General features: G+C 36.9%; 6 non-coding genes across 6 annotated transcripts; all 6 read left to right on the top strand.

Annotated features, from left to right (window-relative positions):
• Positions 1-460: 460 nt before the first annotated feature.
• Positions 461-532, top strand: TRNAD-GUC (transfer RNA aspartic acid (anticodon GUC)). The gene has a single exon. It is a non-coding gene; the product is annotated as a tRNA-Asp (tRNA).
• Positions 533-2,145: 1,613 nt separating this feature from the next.
• On the top strand, positions 2,146-2,218 carry TRNAD-GUC (transfer RNA aspartic acid (anticodon GUC)). Its single transcript has one exon. It is a non-coding gene; the product is annotated as a tRNA-Asp (tRNA).
• Positions 2,219-3,833: 1,615 nt separating this feature from the next.
• On the top strand, positions 3,834-3,905 carry TRNAD-GUC (transfer RNA aspartic acid (anticodon GUC)). Its single transcript has one exon. It is a non-coding gene; the product is annotated as a tRNA-Asp (tRNA).
• Positions 3,906-7,205: 3,300 nt separating this feature from the next.
• Positions 7,206-7,277, top strand: TRNAD-GUC (transfer RNA aspartic acid (anticodon GUC)). Its single transcript has one exon. It is a non-coding gene; the product is annotated as a tRNA-Asp (tRNA).
• A 1,613-nt stretch (positions 7,278-8,890) lies between these two features.
• TRNAD-GUC (transfer RNA aspartic acid (anticodon GUC)) lies at positions 8,891-8,962 on the top strand. Its single transcript has one exon. It is a non-coding gene; the product is annotated as a tRNA-Asp (tRNA).
• Positions 8,963-10,576: 1,614 nt separating this feature from the next.
• On the top strand, positions 10,577-10,648 carry TRNAD-GUC (transfer RNA aspartic acid (anticodon GUC)). Its single transcript has one exon. It is a non-coding gene; the product is annotated as a tRNA-Asp (tRNA).
• Positions 10,649-11,451: the final 803 nt, after the last annotated feature.

Here is an 11,451-nt window from a genome sequence, read left to right as displayed (position 1 = left end):
ATTGTGGTTTTATTTAGATGTTGGCGCATGATGCTGTATATATGTAAGTTTATAGAAGAAGTCTTGGGATGGTGGAAAATACTAGTGATCGAGAGACTTTCGAAGCATATAGAAACTATTGTGGAACATAAACACAAGAATCAGTTTATAATTAGGTGAGCTGAGAGAGTGCTAGCCATTAACCGAAGCCTCTCTTTGATTTTATACGATCGACATTCCGAGAAACTTCACAAATCACTTTATCTGTACGTTATTTTTAAAGGCATTGATGTGTAATTTCGTCGAAGTTTAAAGTGAAACGAAGTACTACTAGGTAATATAGTAATGCAATTGAAATGACATGGTCGAGTCGATATAAAGAGGTATATTTACGTTTATGTGATTTACACTTCTTCCTGTTTCCTCCGAGTAATCTAAATAACATAATGATTAAAAACAACGCTTGAGAGGTTGTTATCGTTCCTCGGTAGTATAGTGGTGAGTATCCCCGCCTGTCACGCGGGAGACCGGGGTTCGATTCCCCGCCGGGGAGTACGGGAATTTTCTTATACCCTTCATTTTAGAAGAAAATCGATTGAAACATATGTTTCTTGAAATTAAGTTCTTCGATGTTCACTGATAACATCGTCTATTCGTGTCAAGAAATGGTTATCGGACACTTCTGTTTTTGTTAAAGTATTTTATGTTATGAGTAAAAGTATTTAGAGTTCACTGTTCTTTTTTTTAATGAGAAAGAATGTATTTCACTCGTTCAATGTCCCATACGATATTGGTGTCCCTAACGTTCAGCAACACTCTTTATCTGTGAAGTACGTAATAATATTGATGAGCGTACATGTCATTCGTGCATTCTTTCTTGTCTTCCTCTGTGGAAAGCTTTTGTAGAATTTACGAAAACAAACGTTTCACTACTGTCGCATTGCCTAATAGCAATCGATGGTTTGGGAATTTATAAAATTAATCTTTTTTTTTTCGTTTAATGTGTTCCTAAATGTTAGAAAGTAGTTGTTACTGATGTTTTGATAATACCTTTAATATGGCTAATAGGGCCCGGCATGGCCAAGCGTGATAAAACGTGCGACTCGTAATCTGAAGGTCGCGGGTTCGCATCCCCTTCGCGCCAATCATGCTCGCCCTTTCAGCCGTGGGGCGTTATAATGTAACGGTCAATCCCACTATTTGTTCGTAAAAGAGTAGCCCAAGATTTCGTTGTGGGTGGTGATGACTATCTGCCTTCCCTCTTGTCTTACAGTGCTAAATTAGGGACGGCTAGCACAGATAGCCCTCGAGTAGTTTTGTGCGAAATTCACATAGAAACAAACAAACATAAGGCTAATTTTGTAATCATGTGTATAAGAGTATTCGAAATTTTAATCAGTCATATAAATCGTAATGAGAAAAAAAGATTGTAAATGTTTCATTACGTGAAAAAATATAAGATCGATTTAAATAAACAAAAATAATAAATGTTCAACTGTACGTGATGGACGTCGAAGAAGATTTCTTTGACGACCGCCCTTGAAAAGACGTTTTTGCATAGGTATCGATAGAAAAATGTACGCGAGGGTGAAAAGGAAGCGAAAAGAGTCGAAAGTGCCTCCGTTGAAGAGAGGTAGAAAAACAAATTCTAATCGATAATCTTTTCTTGAAAACTATAATCATTCCAATGGAAATTTCAAGTGGAAATTGTGGTTTTATTTAGATGTTGGCGCATGATGCTGTATATATGTAAGTTTATAGAAGAAGTCTTGGGATGGTGGAAAATACTAGTGATCGAGAGACTTTCGAAGCATATAGAAACTATTGTGGAACATAAACACAAGAATCAGTTTATAATTAGGTGAGCTGAGAGAGTGCTAGCCATTAACCGAAGCCTCTCTTTGATTTTATACGATCGACATTCCGAGAAACTTCACAAATCACTTTATCTGTACGTTATTTGTAAAGGCATTGATGTGTAATTTCGTCGAAGTTTAAAGTGAAACGAAGTACTACTAGGTAATATAGTAATGCAATTGAAATGACATGGTCGAGTCGATATAAAGAGGTATATTTACGTTTATGTGATTTACACTTCTTCCTGTTTCCTCCGAGTAATCTAAATAACATAATGATTAAAAACAACGCTTGAGAGGTTGTTATCGTTCCTCGGTAGTATAGTGGTGAGTATCCCCGCCTGTCACGCGGGAGACCGGGGGTTCGATTCCCCGCCGGGGAGTACGGGAATTTTCTTATACCCTTCATTTTAGAAGAAAATCGATTGAAACATATGTTTCTTGAAATTAAGTTCTTCGATGTTCACTGATAACATCGTCTATTCGTGTCAAGAAATGGTTATCGGACACTTCTGTTTTTGTTAAAGTATTTTATGTTATGAGTAAAAGTATTTAGAGTTCACTGTTCTTTTTTTTAATGAGAAAGAATGTATTTCACTCGTTCAATGTCCCATACGATATTGGTGTCCCTAACGTTCAGCAACACTCTTTATCTGTGAAGTACGTAATAATATTGATGAGCGTACATGTCATTCGTGCATTCTTTCTTGTCTTCCTCTGTGGAAAGCTTTTGTAGAATTTACGAAAACAAACGTTTCACTACTGTCGCATTGCCTAATAGCAATCGATGGTTTGGGGAATTTATAAAATTAATCTTTTTTTTTTTCGTTTAATGTGTTCCTAAATGTTAGAAAGTAGTTGTTACTGATGTTTTTGATAATACCTTTAATATGGCTAATAGGGCCCGGCATGGCCAAGCGTGATAAAACGTGCGACTCGTAATCTGAAGGTCGCGGGTTCGCATCCCCTTCGCGCCAATCATGCTCGCCCTTTCAGCCGTGGGGCGTTATAATGTAACGGTCAATCCCACTATTTGTTCGTAAAAGAGTAGCCCAAGATTTCGTTGTGGGTGGTGATGACTATCTGCCTTCCCTCTTGTCTTACAGTGCTAAATTAGGGACGGCTAGCACAGATAGCCCTCGAGTAGTTTTGTGCGAAATTCACATAGAAACAAACAAACATAAGGCTAATTTTGTAATCATGTGTATAAGAGTATTCGAAATTTTAATCAGTCATATAAATCGTAATGAGAAAAAAAGATTGTAAATGTTTCATTACGTGAAAAATATAAGATCGATTTAAATAAACAAAAATAATAAATGTTCAACTGTACGTGATGGACGTCGAAGAAGATTTCTTTGACGACCGCCCTTGAAAAGACGTTTTTGCATAGGTATCGATAGAAAAATGTACGCGAGGGTGAAAAGGAAGCGAAAAGAGTCGAAAGTGCCTCCGTTGAAGAGAGGTAGAAAAACAAATTCTAATCGATAATCTTTTCTTGAAAACTATAATCATTCCAATGGAAATTTCAAGTGGAAATTGTGGTTTTATTTAGATGTTGGCGCATGATGCTGTATATATGTAAGTTTATAGAAGAAGTCTTGGGATGGTGGAAAATACTAGTGATCGAGAGACTTTCGAAGCATATAGAAACTATTGTGGAACATAAACACAAGAATCAGTTTATAATTAGGTGAGCTGAGAGAGTGCTAGCCATTAACCGAAGCCTCTCTTTGATTTTATACGATCGACATTCCGAGAAACTTCACAAATCACTTTATCTGTACGTTATTTGTAAAGGCATTGATGTGTAATTTCGTCGAAGTTTAAAGTGAAACGAAATACTACTAGGTAATATAGTAATGCAATTGAAATGACATGGTCGAGTCGATATAAAGAGGTATATTTACGTTTATGTGATTTACACTTCTTCCTGTTTCCTCCGAGTAATCTAAATAACATAATGATTAAAAACAACGCTTGAGAGGTTGTTATCGTTCCTCGGTAGTATAGTGGTGAGTATCCCCGCCTGTCACGCGGGAGACCGGGGTTCGATTCCCCGCCGGGGAGTACGTTAATTTTCTTATACCCTTCATTTTAGAAGAAAATCGATTGAAACATATGTTTCTTGAAATTAAGTTCTTCGATGTTCACTGATAACATCGTCTATTCGTGTCAAGAAATGGTTATCGGACACTTCTGTTTTTGTTAAAGTATTTTATGTTATGAGTAAAAGTATTTAGAGTTCACTGTTCTTTTTTTTAATGAGAAAGAATGTATTTCACTCGTTCAATGTCCCATACGATATTGGTGTCCCTAACGTTCAGCAACACTCTTTATCTGTGAAGTACGTAATAATATTGATGAGCGTACATGTCATTCGTGCATTCTTTCTTGTCTTCCTCTGTGGAAAGCTTTTGTAGAATTTACGAAAACAAACGTTTCACTACTGTCGCATTGCCTAATAGCAATCGATGGTTTGGGGAATTTATAAAATTAATCTTTTTTTTTTTCGTTTAATGTGTTCCTAAATGTTAGAAAGTAGTTGTTACTGATGTTTTTGATAATACCTTTAATATGGCTAATAGGGCCCGGCATGGCCAAGCGTGATAAAACGTGCGACTCGTAATCTGAAGGTCGCGGGTTCGCATCCCCTTCGCGCCAATCATGCTCGCCCTTTCAGCCGTGGGGCGTTATAATGTAACGGTCAATCCCACTATTTGTTCGTAAAGAGTAGCCCAAGATTTCGTTGTGGGTGGTGATGACTATCTGCCTTCCCTCTTGTCTTACAGTGCTAAATTAGGGACGGCTAGCACAGATAGCCCTCGAGTAGTTTTGTGCGAAATTCACATAGAAACAAACAAACATAAGGCTAATTTTGTAATCATGTGTATAAGAGTATTCGAAATTTTAATCAGTCATATAAATCGTAATGAGAAAAAAAGATTGTAAATGTTTCATTACGTGAAAAAATATAAGATCGATTTAAATAAACAAAAATAATAAATGTTCAACTGTACGTGATGGACGTCGAAGAAGATTTCTTTGACGACCGCCCTTGAAAAGACGTTTTGCATAGGTATCGATAGAAAAATGTACGCGAGGGTGAAAAGGAAGCGAAAAGAGTCGAAAGTGCCTCCGTTGAAGAGAGGTAGAAAAACAAATTCTAATCGATAATCTTTTCTTGAAAACTATAATCATTCCAATGGAAATTTCAAGTGGAAATTGTGGTTTTATTTAGATGTTGGCGCATGATGCTGTATATATGTAAGTTTATAGAAGAAGTCTTGGGATGGTGGAAAATACTAGTGATCGAGAGACTTTCGAAGCATATAGAAACTATTGTGGAACATAAACACTAGAATCAGTTTATAATTAGGTGAGCTGAGAGAGTGCTAGCCATTAACCGAAGCCTCTCTTTGATTTTATACGATCGACATTCCGAGAAACTTCACAAATCACTTTATCTGTACGTTATTTGTAAAGGCATTGATGTGTAATTTCGTCGAAGTTTAAAGTGAAACGAAATACTACTAGGTAATATAGTAATGCAATTGAAATGACATGGTCGAGTCGATATAAAGAGGTATATTTACGTTTATGTGATTTACACTTCTTCCTGTTTCCTCCGAGTAATCTAAATAACATAATGATTAAAACAACGCTTGAGAGGTTGTTATCGTTCCTCGGTAGTATAGTGGTGAGTATCCCCGCCTGTCACGCGGGAGACCGGGTTCGATTCCCCGCCGGGGAGTACGGGAATTTTCTTATACCCTTCATTTTAGAAGAAAATCGATTGAAACATATGTTTCTTGAAATTAAGTTCTTCGATGTTCACTGATAACATCGTCTATTCGTGTCAAGAAATGGTTATCGGACACTTCTGTTTTTGTTAAAGTATTTTATGTTATGAGTAAAAGTATTTAGAGTTCACTGTTCTTTTTTTTAATGAGAAAGAATGTATTTCACTCGTTCAATGTCCCATACGATATTGGTGTCCCTAACGTTCAGCAACACTCTTTATCTGTGAAGTACGTAATAATATTGATGAGCGTACATGTCATTCGTGCATTCTTTCTTGTCTTCCTCTGTGGAAAGCTTTTGTAGAATTTACGAAAACAAACGTTTCACTACTGTCGCATTGCCTAATAGCAATCGATGGTTTGGGGAATTTATAAAATTAATCTTTTTTTTTTTCGTTTAATGTGTTCCTAAATGTTAGAAAGTAGTTGTTACTGATGTTTTTGATAATACCTTTAATATGGCTAATAGGGCCCGGCATGGCCAAGCGTGATAAAACGTGCGACTCGTAATCTGAAGGTCGCGGGTTCGCATCCCCTTCGCGCCAATCATGCTCGCCCTTTCAGCCGTGGGGGCGTTATAATGTAACGGTCAATCCCACTATTTGTTCGTAAAAGAGTAGCCCAAGATTTCGTTGTGGGTGGTGATGACTATCTGCCTTCCCTCTTGTCTTACAGTGCTAAATTAGGGACGGCTAGCACAGATAGCCCTCGAGTAGTTTTGTGCGAAATTCACATAGAAACAAACAAACATAAGGCTAATTTTGTAATCATGTGTATAAGAGTATTCGAAATTTTAATCAGTCATATAAATCGTAATGAGAAAAAAAGATTGTAAATGTTTCATTACGTGAAAAAATATAAGATCGATTTAAATAAACAAAAATAATAAATGTTCAACTGTACGTGATGGACGTCGAAGAAGATTTCTTTGACGACCGCCCTTGAAAAGACGTTTTTGCATAGGTATCGATAGAAAAATGTACGCGAGGGTGAAAAGGAAGCGAAAAGAGTCGAAAGTGCCTCCGTTGAAGAGAGGTAGAAAAACAAATTCTAATCGATAATCTTTTCTTGAAAACTATAATCATTCCAATGGAAATTTCAAGTGGAAATTGTGGTTTTATTTAGATGTTGGCGCATGATGCTGTATATATGTAAGTTTATAGAAGAAGTCTTGGGATGGTGGAAAATACTAGTGATCGAGAGACTTTCGAAGCATATAGAAACTATTGTGGAACATAAACACAAGAATCAGTTTATAATTAGGTGAGCTGAGAGAGTGCTAGCCATTAACCGAAGCCTCTCTTTGATTTTATACGATCGACATTCCGAGAAACTTCACAAATCACTTTATCTGTACGTTATTTGTAAAGGCATTGATGTGTAATTTCGTCGAAGTTTAAAGTGAAACGAAGTACTACTAGGTAATATAGTAATGCAATTGAAATGACATGGTCGAGTCGATATAAAGAGGTATATTTACGTTTATGTGATTTACACTTCTTCCTGTTTCCTCCGAGTAATCTAAATAACATAATGATTAAAACAACGCTTGAGAGGTTGTTATCGTTCCTCGGTAGTATAGTGGTGAGTATCCCCGCCTGTCACGCGGGAGACCGGGGTTCGATTCCCCGCCGGGGAGTACGTTAATTTTCTTATACCCTTCATTTTAGAAGAAAATCGATTGAAACATATGTTTCTTGAAATTAAGTTCTTCGATGTTCACTGATAACATCGTCTATTCGTGTCAAGAAATGGTTATCGGACACTTCTGTTTTTGTTAAAGTATTTTATGTTATGAGTAAAAGTATTTAGAGTTCACTGTTCTTTTTTTTAATGAGAAAGAATGTATTTCACTCGTTCAATGTCCCATACGATATTGGTGTCCCTAACGTTCAGCAACACTCTTTATCTGTGAAGTACGTAATAATATTGATGAGCGTACATGTCATTCGTGCATTCTTTCTTGTCTTCCTCTGTGGAAAGCTTTTGTAGAATTTACGAAAACAAACGTTTCACTACTGTCGCATTGCCTAATAGCAATCGATGGTTTGGGGAATTTATAAAATTAATCTTTTTTTTTCGTTTAATGTGTTCCTAAATGTTAGAAAGTAGTTGTTACTGATGTTTTTGATAATACCTTTAATATGGCTAATAGGGCCCGGCATGGCCAAGCGTGATAAAACGTGCGACTCGTAATCTGAAGGTCGCGGGTTCGCATCCCCTTCGCGCCAATCATGCTCGCCCTTTCAGCCGTGGGGGCGTTATAATGTAACGGTCAATCCCACTATTTGTTCGTAAAAGAGTAGCCCAAGATTTCGTTGTGGGTGGTGATGACTATCTGCCTTCCCTCTTGTCTTACAGTGCTAAATTAGGGACGGCTAGCACAGATAGCCCTCGAGTAGTTTTGTGCGAAATTCACATAGAAACAAACAAACATAAGGCTAATTTTGTAATCATGTGTATAAGAGTATTCGAAATTTTAATCAGTCATATAAATCGTAATGAGAAAAAAAGATTGTAAATGTTTCATTACGTGAAAAATATAAGATCGATTTAAATAAACAAAAATAATAAATGTTCAACTGTACGTGATGGACGTCGAAGAAGATTTCTTTGACGACCGCCCTTGAAAAGACGTTTTTGCATAGGTATCGATAGAAAAATGTACGCGAGGGTGAAAAGGAAGCGAAAAGAGTCGAAAGTGCCTCCGTTGAAGAGAGGTAGAAAAACAAATTCTAATCGATAATCTTTTCTTGAAAACTATAATCATTCCAATGGAAATTTCAAGTGGAAATTGTGGTTTTATTTAGATGTTGGCGCATGATGCTGTATATATGTAAGTTTATAGAAGAAGTCTTGGGATGGTGGAAAATACTAGTGATCGAGAGACTTTCGAAGCATATAGAAACTATTGTGGAACATAAACACTAGAATCAGTTTATAATTAGGTGAGCTGAGAGAGTGCTAGCCATTAACCGAAGCCTCTCTTTGATTTTATACGATCGACATTCCGAGAAACTTCACAAATCACTTTATCTGTACGTTATTTGTAAAGGCATTGATGTGTAATTTCGTCGAAGTTTAAAGTGAAACGAAATACTACTAGGTAATATAGTAATGCAATTGAAATGACATGGTCGAGTCGATATAAAGAGGTATATTTACGTTTATGTGATTTACACTTCTTCCTGTTTCCTCCGAGTAATCTAAATAACATAATGATTAAAACAACGCTTGAAAGGTTGTTATCGTTCCTCGGTAGTATAGTGGTGAGTATCCCCGCCTGTCACGCGGGAGACCGGGGTTCGATTCCCCGCCGGGGAGTACGTTAATTTTCTTATACCCTTCATTTTAGAAGAAAATCGATTGAAACATATGTTTCTTGAAATTAAGTTCTTCGATGTTCACTGATAACATCGTCTATTCGTGTCAAGAAATGGTTATCGGACACTTCTGTTTTGTTAAAGTATTTTATGTTATGAGTAAAAGTATTTAGAGTTCACTGTTCTTTTTTTTAATGAGAAAGAATGTATTTCACTCGTTCAATGTCCCATACGATATTGGTGTCCCTAACGTTCAGCAACACTCTTTATCTGTGAAGTACGTAATAATATTGATGAGCGTACATGTCATTCGTGCATTCTTTCTTGTCTTCCTCTGTGGAAAGCTTTTGTAGAATTTACGAAAACAAACGTTTCACTACTGTCGCATTGCCTAATAGCAATCGATGGTTTGGGGAATTTATAAAATTAATCTTTTTTTTTTCGTTTAATGTGTTCCTAAATGTTAGAAAGTAGTTGTTACTGATGTTTTGATAATACCTTTAATATGGCTAATAGGGCCCGGCATGGCCAAGCGTGATAAAACGTGCGACTCGTAATCTGAAGGTCGCGGGTTCGCATCCCCTTCGCGCCAATCATGCTCGCCCTTTCAGCCGTGGGGGCGTTATAATGTAACGGTCAATCCCACTATTTGTTCGTAAAAGAGTAGCCCAAGATTTCGTTGTGGGTGGTGATGACTATCTGCCTTCCCTCTTGTCTTACAGTGCTAAATTAGGGACGGCTAGCACAGATAGCCCTCGAGTAGTTTTGTGCGAAATTCACATAGAAACAAACAAACATAAGGCTAATTTTGTAATCATGTGTATAAGAGTATTCGAAATTTTAATCAGTCATATAAATCGTAATGAGAAAAAAAGATTGTAAATGTTTCATTACGTGAAAAATATAAGATCGATTTAAATAAACAAAAATAATAAATGTTCAACTGTACGTGATGGACGTCGAAGAAGATTTCTTTGACGACCGCCCTTGAAAAGACGTTTTTTGCATAGGTATCGATAGAAAAATGTACGCGAGGGTGAAAAGGAAGCGAAAAGAGTCGAAAGTGCCTCCGTTGAAGAGAGGTAGAAAAACAAATTCTAATCGATAATCTTTTCTTGAAAACTATAATCATTCCAATGGAAATTTCAAGTGGAAATTGTGGTTTTATTTAGATGTTGGCGCATGATGCTGTATATATGTAAGTTTATAGAAGAAGTCTTGGGATGGTGGAAAATACTAGTGATCGAGAGACTTTCGAAGCATATAGAAACTATTGTGGAACATAAACACAAGAATCAGTTTATAATTAGGTGAGCTGAGAGAGTGCTAGCCATTAACCGAAGCCTCTCTTTGATTTTATACGATCGACATTCCGAGAAACTTCACAAATCACTTTATCTGTACGTTATTTGTAAAGGCATTGATGTGTAATTTCGTCGAAGTTTAAAGTGAAACGAAGTACTACTAGGTAATATAGTAATGCAATTGAAATGACATGGTCGAGTCGATATAAAGAGGTATATTTACGTTTATGTGATTTACACTTCTTCCTGTTTCCTCCGAGTAATCTAAATAACATAATGATTAAAAACAACGCTTGAGAGGTTGTTATCGTTCCTCGGTAGTATAGTGGTGAGTATCCCCGCCTGTCACGCGGGAGACCGGGGTTCGATTCCCCGCCGGGGAGTACGGGAATTTTCTTATACCCTTCATTTTAGAAGAAAATCGATTGAAACATATGTTTCTTGAAATTAAGTTCTTCGATGTTCACTGATAACATCGTCTATTCGTGTCAAGAAATGGTTATCGGACACTTCTGTTTTGTTAAAGTATTTTATGTTATGAGTAAAAGTATTTAGAGTTCACTGTTCTTTTTTTTAATGAGAAAGAATGTATTTCACTCGTTCAATGTCCCATACGATATTGGTGTCCCTAACGTTCAGCAACACTCTTTATCTGTGAAGTACGTAATAATATTGATGAGCGTACATGTCATTCGTGCATTCTTTCTTGTCTTCCTCTGTGGAAAGCTTTTGTAGAATTTACGAAAACAAACGTTTCACTACTGTCGCATTGCCTAATAGCAATCGATGGTTTGGGAATTTATAAAATTAATCTTTTTTTTTTCGTTTAATGTGTTCCTAAATGTTAGAAAGTAGTTGTTACTGATGTTTTGATAATACCTTTAATATGGCTAATAGGGCCCGGCATGGCCAAGCGTGATAAAACGTGCGACTCGTAATCTGAAGGTCGCGGGTTCGCATCCCCTTCGCGCCAATCATGCTCGCCCTTTCAGCCGTGGGGCGTTATAATGTAACGGTCAATCCCACTATTTGTTCGTAAAAGAGTAGCCCAAGATTTCGTTGTGGGTGGTGATGACTATCTGCCTTCCCTCTTGTCTTACAGTGCTAAATTAGGGACGGCTAGCACAGATAGCCCTCGAGTAGTTTTGTGCGAAATTCACATAGAAACAAACAAACATAAGGCTAA

Source organism: Tachypleus tridentatus, chromosome 9 (assembly GCF_004210375.1).
Source record: "Tachypleus tridentatus isolate NWPU-2018 chromosome 9, ASM421037v1, whole genome shotgun sequence".
Lineage (NCBI taxonomy): Eukaryota > Metazoa > Arthropoda > Merostomata > Xiphosura > Limulidae > Tachypleus > Tachypleus tridentatus.
This window is presented reverse-complemented; position numbering and strand designations above follow the sequence as displayed.